Source organism: Enhydra lutris, unplaced genomic scaffold (genome assembly GCF_002288905.1).
Source record: "Enhydra lutris kenyoni isolate GAN:26980312 unplaced genomic scaffold, ASM228890v2 scaffoldscaffold40, whole genome shotgun sequence".
Classification (NCBI taxonomy): Eukaryota; Metazoa; Chordata; class Mammalia; order Carnivora; family Mustelidae; genus Enhydra; species Enhydra lutris.
The window spans coordinates 13239908-13266677 of NW_019154124.1; the positions used below are offsets into that span (position 1 = coordinate 13239908).

Genomic DNA, 26770 nt, shown 5'->3' on the forward strand with positions numbered 1-26770 from the left:
GGCTTGTGATGCCAATAATATTAAGTCACTAGTATAAATGTTAGCATAAAAATCTTTATTTTTTTCTGAGAATTTTGTTGACTCTTTTGTTGTGCTTTTAACTGACGAGATGGTTCTCACAAAAGAAGTTGCCTGTAAAAGAATTTTTTTTTGTTAACTGACAACTTCTTGGAAGAGAAGAAAAAAATAGCTGTTCACGTTAGCAAAAGCATAGCCCTCAATAAATATGCATACATTATAAATGATTTGAGTGCTGTTGAAGTTTTGGAATGTTAAATTTAGTTTAAAACATTTAATTCACCAATTTGACCACTACTTCAGCTAAAAAGATGCAGAACAGTGGATTTTTTACTCTAAGGGAGGAAAGAGGAAATAAATATAAGTCACCTCCATGCAACAATGGTGGCTTTGGTTTGACACGTATCCAAGCCAAACTCATTCATTCACATCTTGAAGTCTCATTGAATTCAACACAAGAGAGCAAAGGAATGTAAAACAGATAGAAAGTAATGCAGATAAAGAATGCAGCGGGCTTAGAATTCCATTTTGATATATAATACCTTCTGTTTAAAAAAACTATTCAGGAATTGCTGAGTTTTATCTAAAATAATAGACCCTGGTTAAAGAATAAATATCACACATGAGCCTCTAGGAAAGAAAAAAAGAAAACAGTATTCAAAGCGCTGTAATTCACTACCTTTAGTTTGACAGAATCCTTATTTTATTAGGTAATAATAGTTAACATTTTTTGAAAAAAAAAAACCTGTTAATTCTTTATTAATTTACCTTTCAGAATAGCTCTGTGGTATAGGAACTATTGTTTCTTCCCATTTTATAGAAACAAGGCTTAGAGAATTTGAGCAAGTTTATCAAAATAGAAGGCAGAACTCAAGGAAATTGTCAGAATTCACAGGCAACTTTTGAAATCCTCCTCCAACCGCCTTTGCCCCAGAGCCCACATGCTTTAATGCTGTGCTCTACTGTCTTAGGATCCTGACTATATTTTGTGTATCACTTTTTAAATTCAAGGAACTATATTTGCACCATTTAAGAATGCACCAATAATATATTTCCAAGGATCATAGTATTTGATACGATTCATATCATCAATAATCTATATTCAACATCTGAACAAATATATCACATGATGCATCTTTACTTACAGCTTTTAGAAAATATATTTATTTCCTATAACACAGTCATTCACAGAGCAAAGAAGTTCCTTAAGTGATTAACTCAGCCCATACTGAAATTAATGGGTTAATTTCATTAAAAATAATGAGTGGCCCTGATCACATCCCAGGTACCATCCAACGTACTGCTCTATCCAAATTCTCCCAAATCATTAGTTTTCAATCTTTCCAAAGAAAATAAAAGCTCTGTGAAATTTGTATTATTCTACCTTAGTATAAATAACTAAACTTTTGCCATGGCTTCTTACTTTTTCATTCCAAATTATCTAAAACTCTAGAATCATGGTGTCTTTAAAGCTGAAAAAGATCCTCTATTATGGTTTCCCAATATACCATCATCTCATTTTTCTTTTAACTATTCTCTTAACTTTTTATTTTCCTTATTGTTATTGCTGTTTTCTCTCATTCTTTCTTGTCTTTTATCATTTTAAAATTCATTCTATCGAAGAGATCACTCCAATAGCACTCCTCATCCACCAGGCTAAGTCCTTTATGTTCTTCACTGCATTTTCCCCACCTGTTTGGTTTTTGAAAATCCATGAGGTGTTGTAGTTACTAATGACATGGGGAAGCTGAAGGGATGCCATTTTGGAAAGGCTCCATTTTTGCTGTTTCCATGTTAGGCCCTACTTACTCGTGTTCTGTATTTTACCTTGCATCTGAGTAGGAACCAAAGAAGCGATGTTTCCACTCCAAAGAGGAAGCAAGAAAGTTAACCATTGTCTCAGTTTTGTCCTAGGACCCCAAAACCTGGATATGATCTAGGAAGAGCCAGATCCCAAATACATTCTAGAATGTTGGCTTCAAAAAAACGTTGGCATCAATACCCCTACCTTTCATGACTTATTAAATAAAACCCATTATTCACCTGTCACTCACCTCTGACTGGACCCTATCCTGGATTCCTGAAGGAACACATCCTTGACCTCTTTCCCTTTCCGATATAAACCCTTAGCCCCAAGGGATGGAGAGACTCAGTTCTCCTCTCCTTTATGAATCTCCCGATACTCCTTCATCTGTATTCTGTCACTTTTGCTATTCAGTAAGCTCTGCTTTCACATTCTTAGGCAAACGTTTGATTTCTGCCCTGCTCAAAGCCAACGACTCTCCTGGCTGATGCTGTGGGACATCCTCCTCAGGGTCTTCTGATCCAACCTGCCTGTAGCACTGAGGTCATTTTTTTAAGGTCTCTTCCATTTGATTCAAATGTGAAGTATTTCTTTTTCATTTTCCAATAATTTCAAAAGAGTGTATCTTTGAGAAACCTTTCTTATTAGAAGATGGTTTGTGAGAAACTGTCATTTCAGGCACCTTTCCAACAGAAGTTCTTGTCAAATGATGCAAATCTTAATCTCAGCTACATTTTTACAGTTTCTTCCATTTGTTTATTTTAGTGCTCATTTACATATTTACATACCTTAAAAAGTAGGCCCAACACATTCTTGTCACATTTATGGTCATGTTTATTTTTTTTTTAATTTTTTTTTTTAAGATTTTATTTATTTATTTGACAGAGAGAGGGAATGCAAGCTAGGGGAGAGGAAGAGGGAGAAGCAGGCTTCCCGCTGAGCAGGGATTCTGATGTAGGGCTCGATCCCAGGACTCTGGGATCATGACCTGAGCCGAAGGCAGACACTCAATGACTGAGCCACCCAGGTGCCCCTGTGGTCATGTTTATTAAATGGAAGTAAGTTTAGAAAAATCTGTACCCTCAGTTTTCTGTCCAGTGTGCCATTGTGTAAACCTCTAAACCAAGCACTGCAAATGTTCTTGTTTTGGAACAGATCTGCCATAATATCTGCAGTTTCAACTTGAGCCTTTGTGGTTTATTGTGAACTGAACGTTCTAATAGGTCAGTAAGAGGGTGAATTTAATCTGATTATTTCAATTAATTTTACTAAACTCATGACAATGAAAATGATGCTGATGATCAATGCTGGGTTTAGAAAAATGGGAAGGAGAGAAGAATTTACCTTTTGTATTCCAGTATCTTTCTTTGAGAATCATCATCCTCTCCATACAAAAACACAATGTGGAGTCTTATTTTCCCATACTTTAGGCAATGGATGCTTCCATCTTTATCCTTTTTAGAATTTACTATCGAGATTTGTATATATAATATATAGTATGTTATATATTACTCTACAATATTACATATTAATATTTACATATATTATATGATATAATGTAATATTAATAAATAAGTTCAAGTAACCTCAGAGAAGAGTTATCCTTTGTAATAACTTCAAGATAGTTCATTTCATTTTGAGAGGATTCTATAAGCTAAAAAGTTATTCTTTATATTCCTCTAGAGAGTTTCCGAGGACCACAGATTAACTGATTACTCCCTGGTGGATGCACTCAGCCAACTTCATCTTCCTTTCATGGGACAACCTTCAAATTGCCTCTTTTCCCCAGTTCTCCCAGTGTGTGTTGATGTGTGTGTGTGTGTGTGTGTTTTTTTTTTTTCCAATGGCATGATGAGTCCCCTCACCACACTTCTCTTCTGAATTAAGTTCCTTTAAGAAAAATTAATTATTCATATAAAGTCTGAACATAACAATTCTTTGGAATTATTAAATGGGACTATTACCATCCTTACTACATGAACTAAACTTCTTCAAGGCAATACGCTACCTCTATTAGGAGTATTTCATTTAGAGATTAACATCCAACTGTAGATTAGATAAATTGTCCTTTCTTGAAAGGATTTTGCATGAGCAGATTAAGGAATAATTTGAGACAAGAAATCCTTTACTTTGCCCTAAAATCTTAAACAGTATTGTTTGGCCAGTCGTAACCTTGTTTCCCTCTTCTCCAGAACAGGTCAGGCAGTGGACTTAATGTAATGTTGCTGACAAATTTGTTATTAACTACAAACACATCATCTGTCTTACATAAAAACAAGACTTTGAAAGTTTTAGACCCTATACTAGATACTGCTCAGACTAGTGGCAAAGCACTAATCATAAATTATTGTCGATAAATTCCTTTCCTTGTGTTGCATTACCCTGAAAGATTGTTATTATGTAACAATTATATTTATACAATATGTAAATTATATATTGTTATTGTTATTATATATCATATCAAATTTAAAGAGCTACAAAATAAAAATTTCTAGATAATGTCATTATTTAGATGTTAAATATTATTTGTTTAAGGTATAAAGTGGAATTTATTTGTTTATACTCTTACAGATTAGCAGTTCAAATTATTTTACCTTCCCTTAATAATATACTTATTGTTCTTATATGTAATATTTGCAAACAACCAGTAAAGAAATCCAAGGAGGATAAGAATCTAAGGATTACTGGCAGGGGATCTAATATTCAAATTTGTTGTAAATTCATTCCTATTCTTCATTGCCAATGAACTGGCATGACCTAGAAGAAGAGCTAAAGGACTTTAAAAATTAGTTAATGCTAGCTCTCACACTTTAAGATGAAACTCTTAATCTTTAAAACATTGAACCTTTCCAACCTGGAACTTGTATAATGTTCTTTCAAGTTACAAAGGCAGGTAGTTTTGGGCTATTAAATTTTAAACGTAAGAATGTGCCATCCAGACACATAATAGAGGATAATTTCCTTCTCTTAATTTGTTTAGTCTTTATTTGTTACAGGGCTGGCTGGCATTACTGAGATGTGACACTGGTCATTCCTTAGTTTAAAAAGTGAAAAGCTTCTCAGGAAGAAAAGCCTCTGTCCATTTTAATTCCTTAAAGAGTTTATTCCTTTGGGCAAAATAATCATGTGGAGCACCTGTGGTGCGAGTGCTAAAGAAATATCAGGCAGAACCCAGCCACAGCTGTGCTGTAATCACTGAAGTGTGCCCAGTGCATAATGGCACATTAGGTAGGCATTGATCTCTGCCAGTTTATGAGGTCTCTTACAGAATTAGGCAGACTTTTTCACTAAAACCCATGGAGCAGAAATTGCTACTTCTAAGCTAATCCATTTTCAAATTACTATCCAATTGTGACTGATGACCTCACTACAAATCCGCTTATCTACCTCCAACCACTCAACAAGCAAAGGGAAATCAATCGTTATTTCCCTTTATTTTAAACTCTTCACAAAAAACTCCTCTTGCCATTCTTAGTCACCTTTAGTGCCACTGCAGCTGCGAAGATAAGCATGATAAATGTTAAGTGCTGTCTAATTGTCAGTACTTATTTGAAAGGTAAAATGGGAAAGGAAAATATGTGCTAGTATGATACATGGCTGAAGATTTCATTTAAAATTGATGTTATAAATTATGGCTAATTTTGTGAATTTATTTTAAATAATTTAGTCAGATTGTGGTAGATCGATGCCTTATTATTTTTTTTAAAGTCCATCACTACAATACGCAACTATTTCTTATTGAAAATGCTGGGTCCAGTTTAATCACTGAGCAGATAAAATTAAAAACATTTTAGAGAAGACCCATTATTCTGAAAATGGAGGCAATGCTCAATAGTTTACTTAATTGAAGGCAATATCATGTAAAAATATGTAGGAGGCAGAAAACATACAAATTAGAATCAAATAAAAAAGTACGAAAGTGAGAATGATTTGTATCTTTTTCTATCAGAATATTAGAATTAGTCGTAACATTCAAAGTCCTGTAGCTATAGTTTAAAAGTCCACACTTTGTGTCTATTTAGTGTTATTTATATTGTGAAAAATACCTTGCCTGGTTTTCTGAAAATTTCTCATGCGGATCAACTAGGAGAGCCCTAATTGGTGAATATATTAATGTATGTATGGGAATGTTGATTTACATATCTCTCGAAGCAAATTATATACAAGTAGTAATTTGAAAACAGTTCTAGCAAAATTGTGGAATGTCTGTTTACAAATGCATTGGACAAAGTAGTAGTTACAAAAATCTTAGCCTGGCAGGGTGATGGATGAGGCAGAGAAATAATTATTTCCATGTCTATAATTAAAGCACATATTTCTGAATGTTTCCATCTCGAATATAATCAGAATTCAAACATCTGGACCAGTCATTGCTATGAAGCCTCATCCTAGCTATGTTATCCATAGTGCCCTGTGTAATGGATTGACATGATTCAGAGCCAAGTTAGCAGCACTTGGGTTTTCTGAAAGACTATCTTCTCAAAGGGGTTGGAGTTGCTTTCTCACAGCTGAATTTTGATTTATTTAAATATGTCAGGGTTTGCTTCTGAACATCAATCAATTGTGTTTCTTATATTTGGTGTATGGACTAGGTCAAGTCATTTGTAAAGTAAGATAATACTACCTACTAGTAGATAGGATAAAATAAACTAATTCACAAACTAAAGCTAATAATCCTATTTTGGCTCAAAATACCTTAATTTTAAAAATAATATTATCAATTTCTTGATTACCTGCACACACATATGGGAAAAAGCCATAGACAATTAATAATGTAAAAAATATTTCAAGTGCATCTGACAAAGGATAATTAGAAGAAAGTCAGGTATAGACAAAACCTCCTCCCCACCCCCCACCCCCAAGAGGAAACCAACCTTAAAGGGATTTTATACCACCCTAGAAGAAGCCCTCCACCTTTGCCATGAGATACATAGAGGACAAAAGCCTGAATGGATGACAGGCCCTGGAGGGTTAATGAGATTAAAAGAGCCCACTGACAAGCCCACAAAAACCCCAGACTTAGAAACTCTGGTGGCAACCCTCTCAGGTCCCTTCCCTCTTGAGGAGCTTTGTACTATCACTCAATAACTTTACTATCACTCAATAAACTTTGCTTTGGTGCCCACCACTCTTTGTCTGGTCTGCCTCTCCATTCCTCAAAGCGGTGTGACCAGAACCCCTGGGCACCAAAGGAAAAGAAATTCTGCAACACATTTATCTCGTTATTTTCCAGAATATCTATATGTTTTGTTATAATGAATATTTGTAAAACAAAACAGACTTGTATTTGCTTCAACCAGTAGAAATATAAGAAGCTACGTAAGGGGAAAATTTCAAATTAAATTCCTTTTTTTAAAAAAAGATTATTTATTTGAGAGAAGAGAGCGAGAGAGATGAATGGGAGGGGCGAAGGGGGAGAGGGAGAAAGACTCTCAAGCAGATTCCATGCTGAGTGTGGAGCTCAGTCAAACCCGACAATAGGACCTGAGCCCAAACCAGGAGTATGACGCTTAAATACTGTACCATACAAGTGCCCCTAAAGTTAAATTACTTGTATTAACTCTCTTCCTCACGTCCCAGGTTTCTGAGGTCAACAGTAGCTCCTTCCACGTCTTCATTCACATTGATGCAAACATAAATACCTAAATATCATAGACTGAGTTTTATGTTATGTTTAAAAAAGCAGTAGCCATATAAATATTGCCTAGCAAAAATGTTTTTTCCCCATGAAACAAACATCATGAATAGCCACCAGTCAAATGCAAACACCTGATGTGTGCTGTTAAATGTGCAATATTCAATAGCATAGATTAAAACCGCATTAATTTTCCCCATTTAGATACTCATCAGGGGGTTTTTATGCTTGCCCTTGTTACTTTGTCTTATTTTTTGGTTAGTTGTTATTTTATTAAAATACAGTTAAAAAAATAAAAATAAAATACAGTTGAGACTTGAACAACATGGATTTGAATGTGTGGGTCCACTCATACACAAATTTTTTTCTCAATAAATATACATATAGTACCATAAATGTATTTTTTTTTCCTTATGATTTTCTTACCATTTTCCTTTCTCTAGTTTATTTTATTGTAAAAATACATTATATAATATGTAAAACATACAAAATAAGTGTTGACTGTTTATGTTATTGGCATTCAGCTTAACAGTAGGCTATTAATAGTTATTTTGGGGGAAACAAAAATTATATGTGAATATTTGAATTCTGCATTGTTCAAAAGTCAACTGTATATATGTTTTTATTTTAGTAGATATTTCTTGATTAGTTTTCATAAATTCATGGTCATTTGGATACCTTCCAGCAATGAGTGTGCCCACTTCCAGGCACCCTAGAAAACAATGACTAGATATCTCCTTTACAATTTTCTTCAACCCGAAGGAAGAAAACTGTTACCTCATTACTGGTGTAGCTGGAAGTTCCCTACTACTAAGCTTTAGCATCCTTTTCATATGTTTGCTGTACATTATCACTTGGTCTGTTGTAATTTCCTATTTATATGCTTTGGTCAGTTTGATATTAGGTTATTTGTCTATATTTATCACTATAATTAAATAAATTAAATTCCTATAGTCTTCTCATGGGAATTATATGAAAGCTAAGTGAAGACTGAGAAGTGGGCACTCTGCCATCTTAGCACTTACCATATTTTATTGAACTTTTTACTATATTGTTCCCATGATGACATACTTGTGATTATGGGGCATTTATTTTTATTACCCTTTTCCAATAATTTATCATAATACCTGGAATACTCTAAATATTCAGGAAATGAATGTTAAACTGGTAAAATGGTGACAAAAATACAACTTCAATTAAACTGATGGATACTTGAGGGAAGGAATCACATCTTGTATTTATGCATTTTCAAGAGAAAGCTGTTCAGAAAATACCTCTGAATTAATTCATTGCTCAATTTTTTTTGAGCTTTATTGAGGTATAATTGACATACAACATTGTGTAAGTTTAAGGTGTACAACATGATGATTTGATATATGTATGTATTACTAAATGATTACCACAATAAGGTTAGTTTACACATCCATCACCTCACATAGTCAATATTTGTGTGTGTGTGTGTGTGTGTGTGTTTTGAACATTTGAGATCTACTTTCTTAGCAACTTTCAAGTAAGTAACAATACAGTATTGTTAACTTTAGTCACCATATTATACATTAGATCCCCAGAACTTATTATTCATATAACTGGAATTTTGTACTCTTTAACAAAAATCTCCCCATTTCCCACCCTCCCCTCAAGTTCCTGGCAACCATCATTCTACTCTGTTTCAAAGTTTTTAGATTCCACATATTAATGAGATCATACAGTATTTGTCTTTCTCTGATTTTTTCACCTTTGGTTGTTCAGGTTTATAACCCTTTTCCCTACCTTTGTAATTCCTCCCTGGAGCTAAGAACAATTCATCTTCAAGTTTAAATCTGGGAGTAAAGAATGCTAGAGGCCCTTCTCTTCTCACTGCTTTCTGTAAGACCTTTGTATAATATACATTTTTTAATGTTAATTTTTCCTAGTTTTCTTACTTTTAATATTATGTTCATTCTATCCAAACTTGGCAATTGAGGATTCTGTGGAATTTCAGCTAACACATCTCAGATGTGCATGATCTCAGCCTGTGGGATATGAAAGGATTTAATTTACAAGGCACCTCCATATAGTATCAGAGTCTAGACTAGCAATTGGTCTAGAATATTTCTATAAGACAATGGTCTCTTGATTCAAAATAAACATTAATAAAAATGCTGACAGTATTATTTTGTTGTTAAATGACTGACATTAGGTTTGCTCTTTTTGTTGGATATTCTTGTACTAAGTCACCAGGTTGTAGAAGTAAACATTTACTTCATTCACAAAACATGGAAGCTATAATTTATTTTAGCTTAAGGCAAAACTTTTTTAAAAATAAAAATTTTAAGGTGGCAAATAACTGAAATGAAGCCCACATGTTGGCTGTAGAAAAACTGTCTTTATAGCTTTCAAATATTTGATTTCTCTACCTTTGCTTTCTATTGACTCTGTTTGGGACAAATGGTTTTACTTTTTTTCATTTCTTTAATTCTTATACCTAAATAAGTTGTGCAGAATGATCTTTAAAATCTCTTCCTGAATTAACTTTGCTCTCTTTGGTAAAACAAAACAACTAGAAACTAAATAAATTTGTATATGTCCTCTGATACACAATCCAAAGTTGTAAACTATACATATAATTACATAACTATACATATATATAGTTTATACGTATGTGTGTGTGTGTGTGTGTGTGTGTGTGTGTGTGTGTGTGTATGTGTAGTTTACCAGTTCTCGGTTGCACTTAACTCCCAGTTATAATCAACGATTCTTATTATGATTTTGAAAATAAATCAACCAACACATTGAGGATAATTTTGCAAAAGGTTGTGATATGATAACCATTACTATGGTTGGGTTTGACAACTCAAATATGTTCATAAAGGCACAATTCAAAGCTACTTGCATAGTTAATATTCTCATATATTATTAGAAATGGCAAGAAGCCATAAAAGTAATTAAGCAAAATATATAATATTTAAATGTAAGCTCAACTAATGAAATGATCATTGTACTAATTGAGCAACTATGAGTGAATAAGCTAGCAAATAGAAACACAATCCCCAACTTAATAAATAGTGTAATTTATAGAAGACATATTATAACAAGAAATTATAACTGTGACAAGTACTATAAGATATGAAGGGTTTTTTTATGGAATTAATATTGAGCTGAGACATGAAGGTTCATACTGAATTAGCTAGATCAATGATGAGATTGAAACTAGGCATTTTGGCAGACCAACTGACACAACCATTTTATGCAGTTTCTTCAAAATGGCCACCTTGACTTGTGAACCCTCTTTTTAAATTATGAATTCAAGCAACACACTTATCTCCTAGTTTAGAAATTGGATGAGATTAATGATAAAGGATGGATATATTTTGCATATTATCTAGTAATCAAAATATAAAGGTCTCAGTCCATTTGCTCTCAGATTGGCGGTCAATACAGCAAGTTAGAGTAGTCACTGTGCCGAAAGATTTCTTGAATTTTTGATGGAAATTTAGGGTGGTCTCAAATGATTATAGAACTGCAATTGATTTTTCTATTGATGTGAATAAAGTATATTCTACATATCCCTAGAATCCTTTGTTATTATACATACTTTTATTTTATTCATCTTGCTATCTCCATACCCCTCTTGATAACTTTTTAATCAATATCCAAGGATAATTTAGTATTGTGAGTAAAAAAAAATGCTCTCTAAAATGTCAAGGGAGGGGCACCTGGGCGGCCCAATGGGTTAAGCATCTGATTCTAGATTTTGGCTCAGGTCATGATCTCAGGGTTGTGAGATCAAGCCCTATATCAGGCTTCATGCTGGGTGTGGAACCTGCTTAAGATTCTTTCTCCCTCTCTCTCTGCCTTTCTTCCCCTTCTATCTCTCTCTCTAAAACACAACAAATAAAAAAAGATGTTAAGTAAAAATTGTTTAAATGCTATTTTTTTTACATACCTTCAATAAATCCCCCTCCCTCTCAAATAAATCACAACATTGCAATATGACAATATATTTACAGCTTTAACACAACTTCAAGTCATGTCAGTTTTGAAGCACTATTCAGTAAGATTGCTTTCTAAATACCTTTGGATACTCTTTTTTGAGATTTTATAAATATCTTGGAAAGTGCTACTTAAATACAGACTGTTCAGAAATTTTATCTGAACTCATGCTCTTCTGATTAAAAAATTATTCTATGGTTTGGTCTGAATTTTTTTTTAACCTCACTATTTTAGAAACAAAAGAAAAATGTCCTCAACAAAGAAAGTTCAAACAAACTTGTGACCACATATTTAAAATGGTGTGGGTTAAAACTCCCCCAAAACATGAGGACCTGTGTCTCAATTTGTGTAGTATAGATTAAAAGAACTTTTTCCAGAAATTCCATTTATAATAACTAATTGACATGGATCTACATACAACAGTCTACAAGTGCAATAGTTAATGCTCTTCTTCTTGCTTATTTCTTCACCTTTTGTTATTTTCAGTTCTGGCTAACTGCTATTGGTTATGGTTTCACTAAAGAAGAGTGGAGTAGGACAGATTCCATGGCAACTGTCTCAGACCTCAGGCAAATCCCTGATGACTATGGGTAGCACTTCCAGACATAAGTTGTTTCAAAGTCCAGTTGTGGCCCAAAAGGGATATAATTTTGATGAAACCCAGATGAGCTGCAACTATATTTCAGTCTATACTCCCACATAAATTATAGTCAATTATCTATGGTAATAGGAGTACAAAAATAACATGAGTAATGAAATCTGCATATAATCTCAAAGCATCATTTTAGCCAATAATTTCCAATTCTTTCTCTATCAAAACTCTGAATAAAAATTCTAAGCATATATTCAAGTGGATAGATCTGAGTTTTCTTTTCTTCCTATGGTAAAAGTGCCAATAAGTAATAAAATGATCCACAAAATATGGCCACAAAGGAAGGAAGACTGATTAATCACTGGTCTAGTTATCTGTTCCTGAAAAACTCAGGAGATTACTTTTTCTGCCTATTAAACCTCTGAACACACATTATTATCATCCATAATAATATTTAAGTCGAGTAAATCTATTTTTTAAATATCTGCTTATTTGTTTAGAATATAATGTGAATTCCAATTAAATGAGAAAGATTAAGCATACAAATTCACCTCGTCTTCCTACCTTAACCCCAGTAAATACATAATAAAAGAACTGTAACCAAACAAAAATGTATTCATCCACTATATTCATGAGGATGATAAAAGTGGTTATAGCAATATAAGACTTGAAGGAATTTTGGGGTAAGAATTCACATAAGCTTATTTAACATGACAGAGGGGAGTCAGAGAGCTTCAGGGTGAGCAAGCCCACTAACTCTGAGGAACCTGGGACAATGAGCACTTAATACCATGCCTTACTACAAGAAGACTGGAAGACCAAGTTTCCCCCACTCTGTACCCAAATATCAGCAATCAGGAGGTACTTCCCCTCTGTCAACTATTATATGAACTGCATAGGACTCAAAAGAGTACACATGTCTTTCATATGTTGTTGTTTGGTGGCCCATTGTGAAAAGACTGATTTGTTTACTGACCAATATAAAGTGCAGTCTAAAGGTCCACAAAATGTTCTCTAATCCTTCCCACCCCAACCTTAGCTCATAAAGTGCTTCCAGAAATGGTTGGATATCTCATCCATATACCAATATACAGTCCAGAATTATCTGCCTCATGAAGAAAACTAAACTATCAACATGAATGAAGAAGAACAACAAAACCCTAAAATCACCAATACAGAACTTGGAGAAAACAAAGACAATGAAGAACATGTCAAAACTATAATGAATATTCTGCCATGTAAGAAAGATGTTTATCCTTTTAAAAACAAATGAGCAAACAGAAAATCAACAAGGAAATGGAAGCTTTAAATGGTACATTGGACCAGATGGATGCAACAGATATATTCACAACATTCCATCCAAGGACAGCAGAAAATACATTTTTTCCAAGTGCACATGGAAAATTACCCAGAATAGGCCACAAAACAAGTCTCAACCAACACAAAAGACTGAAATCATCATGCATCTTTTCTGGCCACAATGGTATTAAACTAGAAGTCAATCACAAGAAAAAAATTTGGAAAGCACAGATAACATGCTACTAACAATGTATGGGTCAACCAAGAAATCAAAGAAGAAATTAAAAAAAAATACATAGAGACAAATGAAAATGAAAACATAACATTTCAAAATCTCTGGGATGCAGCAAAAGCTGTTCTAAGAGGGAAGATTATGGCAATACAAGCCTACCTCAAGAAGTAAGAAAAATCTTGAACAAAGATTCTAACCTTACACCTATGGGAGCTAGAAGAAAAGGAGAAGCAAAACCCACAGCCAGCCACATGAAATAATTAAGACTAAAGCAGAAATAAGTGAAATAGAGATTTTAAAAAACAATAGGAATAGATCAATGAAACCAGTAGCTGGCTTTTTGAAAAGATAAGCAAAATTGATAAACCTTTAGCCAGATGCATAAAGAGAGAGAAAACTCAATAAATAAATAAATAAATAAATAAAATCAGAAATGAAAAAGGAGAAATAATCATTGACACCACAGAATTACAAAACATTATAAGAAAATATTATAAAAAATTATGCCAACAAATTGGAAAATGTAGAAGAAATAAGTACATTCCTAGAGACATATAACTTTCCAAAACTGAATCAGGAAAAAACCAGAAAATTTGGAGAGACTGATTACTAGCAATGAATTAGAATCAGTAATTAAAAACTCCCAACAAACAAAAATCCAGAACCAGATGGCCTCACAAGTGAATCTTACCAAACATTTAAAGAAGAGTTAACATCTACTCTTCTCAAATGATTCCAAGAAATAGAAGAGAAAGGAAAGCTTCCAAATTCATTATATGAGGCCACCATTACCCTGATATCAAAACCAGATAAAGATACTACATAAAAAGAAAACTATAGGCCAATGTCTGAAGATAAATGCAAAAATCAAAGCAAAAATGCAAAAAAATCAATGTCTGAACATAAATGCAAAAATTCTTAACAAAATAATAGCAAACCAAATCTAAGAGTATTTAAAAAAAAATCATTCATCATGAGATCAAGTGGGATTTTGTCCAAGGATGCAAGGATGATTCCATATTCAAAAAATCAATCAGTGTCTTACATCTCATTTACTATAGAAAAGACAAAAAACAATCATTTCAATAGATGCAGAAAGACATTTGAGAAAATACAACATGCATTTATGATAAAAACACTCAACAAAGCAGGTTTAGAGGGAATATACCACAACATAACAAAGGCCATATATGAAAAACCCACAGCTAACATAATCTTCAATGGTGAAAACATGAGTGCTTTATATCTGTGATCAAGAACAAGACAATATCCACTCTTGCAACCTTTATTCAACATAGTCTCAGCAATCAGGCAAAAAACAAAAACACCCCCCCAAACCCAAAAACAAAACAAAACAAAAAAACAAGACACCCAAATTGGTGAAGTAACACTTTCACCATCTGCAGATGACATAATACAATATACAGAAAACCTAAACACTCCACCAAAAAACCGCTAGAGCAGATAAATGAATTCAGTGAAGTTGCAGAATACCAAATACATATACAGAAATCTGTTGTATTTCTATACTCTAATAATGAAGTAGCAGAAAGGGAAATTAAGAACACAATCCCATTTACAACTGCACCAAAAAGAAGAAAATACCTAGGAATAAACTTAACCAAGGAGATGAGACCTGTACTAAAGTACAAAGTATTGATGAAAGAAATTGAAGATAACACAAATAAATGAATAGATTCTCCATGCTCATGGATTGGGAGAATCAATATTAAGATGACCATACCATTCACAACAATCTACAGATTTAATGTAATCCTTATCAATTATCAACAGCATTTTTCACAGAACTAGAACAAAAAATTCCAAAATTTGGATGGAACCACAAAAGAACATGAATAATGAAAACAGTCTTGAGAAAGAACAACAAAGCTGGAGGTGTCACAATCCCAGATTTCGAGATACACTACAAAGCCATAATAATCAAAACACTATGGTACTGGCACAAAAAAATAACAGATCAACAAAACAGAAGAGAGAATCCAGAAATAAACCCATGCTATAATGGTCAATTAATTTACAACAGAGGAGACAAGAATATGCAATGGCAAAGATAGTCTCTTTGACAAATGGTATTGGGAAAACTGCAGAGCTACAACCAAAAGAATGTGACTGGACCACTTTTTCATATTATATATAAGAGTAAACTCAAAATAGATTAAGGGCCTAAATGTAAGACTTGAAACCATAAAATTCCTAGAGGAAAACAGGCAGTAATCTCTTCAACATCAACTTTAGAAATGTTTTTCTAGATATGTCTCCTTTGGCAAGGGAAACAAAAGTAAAATTAAACTACTGGGACTATACCAAAAAAAAAAAAAAAAAAAAAAAAGCTTTTGGACAGTGAAGAAAACCATCAACAAAACAAAAAGACAACCTACTAAATGGAGAAGATACTTGTAAATGATGTAACCAATAAGGGGTTAGTATCCAAAATATATAAAGAACTTATACATCATAATACCAAAAATCAAATTCAATTTAAAAATGGGCAGAGACAGGACACCTGGGTGGTACAGTAAGCTAAGTGTCTGGCTCTTGGTTTCAGCTCAGGTCTGATCTCTGGGTTGTGAGATTGAGCCCCACGTTGCCTCTGCGCTCATTGTGGATTCTGCTTGGGTTTCTCTCTCTCTCTTCCTCTGCCCTTGCTCCCAAGCACACACACACTCTCTCTCTCTAAAACAGATAAATTAAATCTTTAAAAAAAAAGGACAGAGGACATATATAGACATTTTCCCAAAGGAGACACGTAGATGGCCAACAGATACATGAAAAAATGCTCAAGATCACTAATGATTAAAGAAATACAAATGAAAACAACAATGAAATATCACTTCATGCACTGTCGGTGGGAATGTAAATTGGTGTGACCACTGTGGAAAACAGTATAAATTTTCCTTAAAAAATTAAAAATAGGTTTGCCATATGAACCAGTATTTCTACTACTGGGTATTTACTAAAAAAGAAAACACTAGTTTGAAAAGATATGCACACCCCTATGTTTACTGCAGCATTATTTACAAAGCCAAGATATGGAAGCATGGAAGATATGGAGGAATACAAAAGGAAGAGAAATCAGAATGCATTAAATGTTCAACTGCAGCTCTAAGAAATGACTCGAAAATGAACAGATACAAATATTATGCATAAAAACCCTGCAGTGACTATTTTAAAATCAGCTAAAATAAGACATTAAGTCAACGGAATTATCAAAGATAAAAAGAAATGGTACCTATGATAAGAGGATCAATTCACTAGGAAGATGTATACAGTGTAAATGTGTATGAATTTACAAAAATACCACAAAGTATAAGAAACAATAACTGACAGAAATAAAGGAGAAAAACTTTCCATTATATAACCATAGGAAGAGATTTTATTAGAAAAACTAGACAAAAATAAATCAGTAAACACATAGTGGAACTAAAGAACGCAATTAAGCACATATGATGGGTCTTAAAATAACTCACAGTACATTTTAAATGATTCATATCAGAGTATGTTCTCTGAACACAGTAAAATTGAATTAAGTATTAGTAATAATAAGATACTTAAAGAAACATAAATTGATTTACAGAGTCAACAGAATTCCAATAAAATTTTAAGAGGCTTTCTGTGTGTGTGAGGGAGTGGGTACAGGAGTCACATGGGAAAGCAAACAACCAGAAATACCAAAGAAATTTTAAAATACAGCTGAATTGGTCATCTTATATAAGTCACTGATTTCAAAACAGTATAGATCTTTAAAAATCAAGATGGTGTGTCATTGGCAAAAGTAGTTATAATCCAATGGAAACAATTAGCTCAGAAATAGGTCATTAATCTTGGACAAAGTTCTTAAGGTAAAGAAATGGAAAGAAATGATCTTTCAATGAAAGATGTTAGAACAATTAGACACTGACATGGAAAAAAAAAAAGGTTAATCTCAACAAACCTAATTATGTGCAAAAAGTGACTCAAATTAGATCATAGTCCTTCCTTCAAAAACTAAAACAATAAAACTCTTAGAAGAAAATTTTGGAGAAATTTTGGAGAAAAAAACTTAAACTGGGATAAGCAAAGGTTTCTTAGTACCCAATAGTACAAATGGTTAAAATGATATATTGCATTTCATCAATATTAAAATTTTTTGCTACTCAAAAGAAACATAAGAATTTGAAAATGAAAGTCATTGAATGGGAGAAAATATTCATGAAACATATCTATCTACTAAAGGATTTGTATCCAGAATATATCAAGGGCGCCTACAACTGAAAAATAGTAAGGGAAATAGCCAGTTAAAAAAACAGAGCAAAATATTTCAATGGCTAATTCAGAGAAGAAGATATGCAGGTGGCAAATATGCAAATTAAAAGATGCTCAATATCATTAATCATCAGAAAAGCAAATTAAATCCCACTGAAATACCATCACATATACACTAAAATGGCTAAAATTAAGAAAGACCTCCAGCTGCCCAGACGGCTTCAAAATCCTGCTTCGCCAGTGTTGGAACAGCAAACCAAGAAATCGTCCATCGTTCCGCCAGATCCTGTTGCACCTGGACATCGCCTCAGCCGACGTCCTGTCCACACCCCAGGAGACTTACTTTAAGTCCTAGGCAGAGTGGCGCGAAGAGGTAAAGCTGCACTTTGAAAAAATTAAGTCAGAAGGGACTGTCTACACCGCCTAGAAGAGGAGCTGGTGATGAGGAGGAGGGAGGAGCTCAGACACGCCTTGGACATCCGGGAGCACTACGAACGGAAGCTGGAGAGAGCCAACAACCTGTACATGGAGCTTAATGCCCTCATGTTGCAGCTGGAGCTCAAGGAGCGGGAGCTGCTCAGGAGGGAACAAGCTTTAGAGCGGAGATGCCCAGGTCTGCTTAAGTCACACCCTTCCCGAGGCCTCCTGCATGGGAACACTATGGAGAAGCTCATCAAGAAGAGGAACGTCCCACAGAAACTGTCACCCCACAGTAAAAGGCCAGATATCCTCAAGACTGAATCTTTGCTACCTAAACTTGATGCTGCCCTGAGTGGGGTGGGGCTTCCTGGGTGTCCTAAGGGTCCCCCCTCACCAGGACGGAGTCGTCGTGGCAAGACTCGTCACCGCAAGGCCAGCGCCAAGGGCAGCTGTGGAGACCTGCCTGGGCTTCGTGCGGCTTTGCCACCCCATGAACCTGGGGGACCAGGAAGCCCAGGGGGGCTAGGAGGGGGACCCTCAGCCTGGGAGGCTTGTCCTCCAGCCCTGCGTGGGCTCCACCATGACCTCCTGCTCCGAAAGATGTCTTCATCATCCCCGGATCTGCTGTCGGCAGCACTGGGAGCCCGAGGCCGAGGGGCCACAGGGGGAGCTGGGGATCCTGGCTCACCACCTCCAGCTCAGGGAGATACCCCTCCAAGTGAGGGCTCTGCACCAGGCTCCACCAGCCCAGATTCACCTGGGGGAGCCAAAGGGGAGCCACCTCCACCAGTAGGGCCTGGTGATGTTGTGGGGCTGCTGGGAACTGGAAGGGAAGGGACGGGACGGCGGGACGGGGAGGAAGCCGGGCTGGGTCCCAGAAAAAAAACAAAACAAAACAAAAAAAAAACCTGCACTTTTTTTTTTTTTTAAGTACCAAGGATCTTTATTCTCAGACTTAATGTTCAACCTATGACTGCAGATAACATGTCACTATTTTGAGAACACCTTCATTCTTTCCAAGTCTTCAGCCACAAGGTTATACCTTATTCTCATCATAACAAGATAAATGAATCAGATTGAAAGAGGACTGAGGAGATACACTGAAGATAAAAGCAAAGGGACAAACATTTTACAAGTTTATCATCCCAGTTACCCTAAAGATTAAGTTTCAGATTTACAAGAGTAATGACAGAACCGCATGATTTCAGTGAAAACCAACACAAGTTAGATCTTTAAAAAAAGGGGTGGGGGTGGGAGAATCAGTTCAGAAATACTAAGTCAGGCAAGCATGCAAACTTCAGAGTATAAAAAATGCAAGGCCTGGTTGTCCAAACAAATATATCCCTCAGGAGAAGGTGGTTTTAAAGATGCTTAACAGAAACAAATGAATTAAAAGCTGAAAGGGACACTTCTCTGAGTTAGCAGACCAATTCCCTCATTTTTTAAGTGAGGAAAGAGGGTAGACAGTAATTAGTGAGGCTCACATGGCTAGATTAAGGATGTACAAGAAATTGTACAAGGAACAAGAAATTTTGCAAGGATGCAGAGCAGGGATCAGCAAGCTTTTTGTTGAAAGGGCCAGAAAGTACATATTTTAATCTGAGGTCCATATGATTTCTGTCACAATTACTTAATTCTGTTTTTGTAGCATGAAGCACATCATTCATGACAAATGAGTGTGGCTGTGTTCCAATACAAATTTATTTACAAATAAAGCCAATTTGGCGCAAGAACTATAGTTTGAAGACCTCTGATGCAGAGCAACAGGAATTCTCACACACTGCTCAGGTGAATGCCAAGTGGTGCAACCACTTGGGAAAACTGTTTGTCATTTCTTAAAAAGTTATGCATACACCTATCAAAGATTCTGATATTCTAATTCTACGTGTTTTCCCAAGAGAAATGAAAATACATGTCCACACAATGACTTGTACACAAATGCTCACAGAGAATTAATCCACAAAAGTCAAAAGAAACAACTATCCATCAATAAGTGAATGAATAAACAAATGTAGTATATCCTCAATGGAATATTACTCAGCAGTAAAAAGAAATGAACTACTGATACAAAAAAGTACATAGATAAATCTCTATACCATTATGCTAAGTGAAAAAAATATACAAAAATACGTACTTACACGATTTTCTTTATATAAAATGCAAACTAATGCAGAGTATGAAAAAATAAAGAGTCATAGAGAACCTTGTTGGCATAATAGAAATATTCTGTATCTTGCTTCTTGTGGTGATTTCATGGGTATATACCACTGTCAAAACTCATAGAATTGAGCCCTTTAAAACAGATGGAGTTTATAAGGAGTTTATATTACCTAATATATCCCTCAATAAAGTTAGTAAAGAAAAATAAATACACAGAGGTTTCACTCAAAGAAGCTACACATCTCACTGAGTTTAACAAAGACAAAAGTTCTATGCACTGTTTTACCTTTTGTGTGCATCTATCTATCTATCTATCTATCTGGATATATATCTATCTAGATATACATATATATATATATGTGTATATATATATATATATGTATATATATCAACATATATTTGGCTAGACATAAAAAGTCATTCCCTGACCAGGGCTGCTCCCTGAGGTAGTGTACGATGTACATGTTTCTCTTATTACCCAATCTTGCTCAATTATTTTTACCTATTGCCAGGCTTGTCTTTGTGGAAGAAGAGGATGTCATCTCTTTATTTTGTCTAGATAAGTTACAAATTTCAGTTGAAGACAATGTTGATAAATAATGGAAACAGTCAACAGATAATCCTAAATTGAGTAAGAAAGGAAGTCCAGAAAAAGAGTATCTTGGGAGCAAGATATTATGATATAAAACAAAGAACTCTAAAATTAGAGTTTGGAAATTGGGTTCCTCATGTCTGTGACTTGTATTAGATTTATCTTGGCCTTAGTTTCCTTATGTAAATGAGATCTCTTAAAACCCTTCTGGCTCAGAAGTTCTGTGGACCTAAAAACATTTAGCACAAATTATCAAAGATAGAAGAAGAAAAATAACCATATGAAGAAGGAATTATTAGTTAGAAAAATAAATAAATCATTCCATCTGAATTGGATATAGAATTTGTACAAACATATAAACAAAGATGGGATTGGGAGGGAGACAAACCATAAGTGACTCTTAATCTCACAAAACAAACTGAGGGTTGATGGGGGGAGGGGTTGGGAGAGGGGGGTGGGGTTATGGACATTGGGGAGGGTATGTGCTATGGTGAGTGCTGTGAAGTGTGTAAACCTGGCGATTCACATACCTGTACTCCTGGGGATAAAAATATATTATATGTTTATAAAAAATAAAATGAAAAACAAAACAACAACAACAACAAAAAAATGAAATTTTCAGAGGTAGGTAACACTTCCCTCTACTCATGGCCACTCCAATTCTATCCTCACTAGATGTAAAGAAGGTTAGGCAAATGTTAGATTTTTCTCAGGAGTGAGGCCAGGCCTCTGAGTACTCCTTCTAACCCCGTGGTCACTAACATCTGAGCCAAGGTAAGAAGGTGAGGGCTTGTTGGTTAAGCAGATCACTATGTTTCTTGTTACTATTATTGAATGGGAGCTCAGTTCCAGAATGATTTTCTTACACACCTGAGCAATCTACCTTTCTCTCTTTCTTTGAAAAATGGCTAGGAAATTCTATGATAAGGAAGATATATTCTAATTCTTTGAAAAATCTTAGAAGTGGTTAAAACAGAATAAAATATTATTATGTTATAAGCTAAGAGACCCTATTTAGAAATCAAAATTAAACAAGCTAAGTTAATAGGTGGATCTATTATTGAGTCAAAGGATTTTTCATTTGAAAAAAAGTCTATCTATTAAATAGTGACTTTTTAAAAGAGTATTCAAATGTTTTAAATGGTTTCAGCTTAATTCAATTCAACAGCAACACATCTGTATAAAAAGGTTCTTATTCTTTCTTTCAGTCATTCACTAAAAAATGATGTCTATCTTTAAACTGATGGGTAGGGGCAGGCATAAATAAGAAAAAATATTTTTAATCTTGAAAAGTTCATAATCTAGAGTAGAAAAGTAAAACTTAAACTTAAATAACCAGAAGAAAGCAGAACATTTTTGAAAAATTAAATGAATAAAAAGTATTTTGGAAAATAGTGAAAGAAAGAGAAAATTATACCATACATTTAAAATGTAATTTAAAAAAATTATAAAATATTTCAAAATTTGTAAAAATTATAAGGAAGTAAAAGTAGGTATTACTAGTTCCAATGTATAAATGAGAAATTTAAATAAGGCAAAGTAATTATCTCAATCTCACAAAGTGATTTAGCTTGAAATTCCAGAACTATATGAGTCTGGAATGTCATTTTATTCTACTGTATCAGACAACCTTCTTAAAAACATATCAAAGTTATTCAATAGTCATATAGAATGAATCTCAAGTGGAATAGCAATAAAAAGGAAAACTGAAATTGTCTTCCTTTTCATCCACACATTTTCAATTTTCCTTTTTAGTTAATATGGAATGTCATCTCATTTTCCTCTCTTCTAAATTAGTATATCTTTTTCTTAACTATAGTTTCCATTTTTTTAAATGCTTGAAATCTTTACCATGAGCTTACCAGTAAAGTATCTATATTTTTCAATTGAGAATTTATTTAGAATCAGACATATATGGAGCTGTGTCAATGGAATAATTAATAATTACAGAACAATTTTCAGATTCAGGAAAGAAAAATATATCTTGGATCTTGCTACATTGGTATTCTCTCAGCAAGTAAGCCATTAAACAACAGAATTAGCAGGACAAGCAAAATATACTGTTTATCTACTCTTTTTAAATAATAATTTACATTAAATACATTACACATTTGACAGGATAATAATTCTTATTCAAGTTACTTCTGTTTAAAAAAAAGGGAGAAACTAAGGGATTGAATAACCTTGTCAATGAAATGGACATTAATTAAAACAAAACAAAACAAAACAAAAGTTTTAAGTCTTCCAATTTGGGATGATCAGATCACATTTTCCAACCAACTGATATTTATCAACCCCAGTTTACATTTGTAGTACTCAAAGCCTAGAATCAAAAGTTCAATTCTGCAAATAGTTCCATTAGATGCACTACCTAGAAGTAAATTTCATCAGATTTTAGTTGAATGTGTTACTTTGACTTTAATAAAAATTCATTGGTTGACTCCTAATTCCTATCCTACTTCAGTCTCACATGTACACTGTTAATTGTATTCAATAATTTAAGACTCATCCATTTCAATGGTGGCTGAGTTTATAAATCAATTTGGAAAAACTGGCTTGATATTCAAGTAAACATCTTCAAATATACCTTGACCTTCATAAATTTGGAGCAGAATTTAATTATTATCCAAGAAATGCATTTTGTGAATTTTTCCTACTTCATTAGTACCCTGAGGCAACTGTAATTGGAAAATTAGAAGGTTCTTATTTGCTAAAAAAGAAAGTAATGTTTAGTATTTATGCATAGGATGCACTAAGGAAAATTAGCATCCAGGAAACTGGTACTCTGGAAGGCTAAAAATCAATCTAGTTCAATAATGAACATTTATACATATACATAGAGAGAGATATTTATATGGATGTACATATGTACATATACATATAGAGAACTGGCAGTACAAAAGTCATATTTTGGAGTCTTTATTGACCTACCAGTACTAAAGATATGAGACGTGATGACTTGCCATCAGAGAAATACAAATCAAAACCACAATGAGATACCACCTCACACCAGTCAGAATGGCTAAAATTAACAAGACAGAGAACAAATTTTGGTAAGCATGCAGAAAAAGGGAAACACTTCTACACTGTTGGTGGGAATGCAAACTGGTGCAGCCACTCTGGGAAGTCGTATGGAAGTTCCTCAAGAAGTTAAAAATAGAAATACCCTACAACACAGCAATTGCACTACTGGGCATTTACTCTAAAGATACAGATGTAGTGAAAGGAAGGGGCACATGCACCCCAATGTTCATGGTAGCAATGTTCACAATAGCCAAACTGCAGAGGGAGCTGAGATGTCCTTCAACAGATGAATGGATAAAGATGTGGTACACACACACACACACACACACACACACACACACACAATGGAATATTACTCAGCTATCAGAAAGGATGAATACCTACCATTTACATGCACATGAATGGAACTGGAGGAAATTATGCTAAGTGAAATAAGCCAATCAGAGAAAGACAGTTATCATATGGTTTCACTCATATGTAGAATATAAGAAGCAGTGCAGAGGACCATGGGGGAAGGGAGGGAAAACTGAGTCAGAGAGGGAGACAAACTGAGAGACTCTAGACTCCAGGAAACAGACTGAGGGTTGCAGAAGGGAGGGGTTTAGAGGGATGGAGTAATTGGGTGATGGGTATTAAAGAAGGTTCATGTTGTGATGAACACTGGGTATTATATGCAGCTAATGAATCACTGAACACTACATCAAAAACTAATGATGTAGTATATGTTGGCTAATTGAATATAAATTAAAAAAGAAAGATATGGGATGTTCCATAAAAAATTAAAAATCTATAATGACTTGAAATTAACAGCTTCAATGTTCACCTCATATTACTAAATTTTTACCTTATGTGATAAATTTTTTGCACATGTAAGTGATGCTTCCATGTAAAAATTGTAATTTCCTTTAAATTCTTAAAAATCTTTTAAAAATATATAATATAAATTATATATAAAGTATATATAGAGTATTAATTATGAAAACCTGAGGAAAAAGGCATTTGTTCACATTAAAATAAAAATAATCATCTAATTAAATCCCAAGGGACCTAATAAAATTGGGACTTCCTTAGTTTTAGTGACATAAAATAAAATTAATGAATGAATTTTATTCAACTCAAACACCTATAAGGGAAATAATATTTAGATTCAGGGTTCTTTTCTTATAATTCCCATGCACTTGTCCTAGATCTTAAAATATATGTTTTAATTTCTTTATTCATTTCTTCTCATAGCAATTCCTGCCAGTAGCAATATATATAATACAGTGTGATGGTAAACCTAATGCTGCTAAATTTTCTTTGTACTTACAATGAAATGCAGCTTGAGGAACATTCATAGTTAAAGAGGGTTAAGAAAAAAGTAATATGTATACATTCAGATTTCTAAGTGTATTTTACTTTAAGGGTAATATTTCAGTCTCACATCTTAGGTCAAAATTAAGATAATGTAACACATTAAAAACTGACTCCTCCCTCTGTGCTTGGCACTCAAGCCTTTGAATGGATTCTAGTTGATGGTAACCATATGTGGTCCAGGAAATGTAGAAGAGACAGGCTAGCCAAAGGATCTTTCTAGATGGCAATCTGCCCACATGTCAGCTATCTTTGTTCTGTGGCTCTTGGGGAATATGACAAACCCAGTCTAAGTCTTACATATAAAAATAAAAAAATAAAAAAATAAAAAACCCCAAATAGTGGTGATTCAATCTTGACGTTTTAAAGTGGCAATGTGGCTTTCCTACAAACCATTTTCTTTTTGAAATGTTACAGCAATCTCATATATCCAAATCATTCCAGAGAATAAAAGATTATTTAAGTAAAAACAGAAAGTACCTTTAATTTTAAAAAAATCGTCTAAATTATACACCAAAGAAATATACTAGTATCTATATTTTCACCAAAACTTATTAATATGCAAATATGTGCATATTTTAAGATCTCTTACCTTCTTCTGGAAAAATTCTTAATTCCTGAGGTACATCTGTTCAGTCCAATTGGTTATTTTAAGTTTCTGGACACTTTAAGTCCCCTATAAAAATAAACAAGTTCATTCTTAGAATTCCAATAAAACTCAATTAGCAATCAGTTAATAGGTGTTCCATTAAATTAAAAGTCAGTGTAAATGTTTTCTAAAGGTTGCATAGGAAAATGTAATGTAGGAAGGAAAAAGGCATTATGGGAGGCAGACACTGAATCTGACAAACATTTCACTCTGCCTCCTTTAACCAAATTACTATTTGTAATCCCTAATTGGATTTGAGGTACTTTGAAATTATTCATTATTTAGGCTCTAACTCTGGTAAAGAATAACTGATTTATTTGAGAATTAGTTGAAACTCTAACACGCTCTATTGATTTGTCCATAATGTTATGATGTCATTAACATTTTTCACTACTGATGATGAAAGGCTCACAATGACAACCCAGCTAAGCAGTAATTTCATGGCACTGTTAGCAACTAACTGGATTTTGCTTTAACAAAAGCTTTTTTCCTCACCAGATAAAGAAATTATACCACGTATGAAAAGTAAGTAGAAATTTTAAATAATTAAATCTTTCAAAATATGAAATAAGAACATCCTTTGAATAATTCTATTTTACTAAAACAGATTCTTTGTCATTAATCATACACTATTTCGCATTTGAATAACAAAAATAATTAAAAAAAAAACAAAATAAAGACAACTCAATCTGGGCCAGAGACTTCAAGTTATTTCAACTGAGAAAATACACAAATTGGTCAAAACAAAAAAACTATG

The 26770-nt window shown here is 33.9% G+C and overlaps 1 pseudogene; it reads left to right on the forward strand.

Annotated features, from left to right (window-relative positions):
* Positions 1 to 20995, forward strand: part of LOC111155247 — a 42897-nt pseudogene extending 21902 nt beyond the window's left edge.
* Positions 20996 to 26770: the final 5775 nt, after the last annotated feature.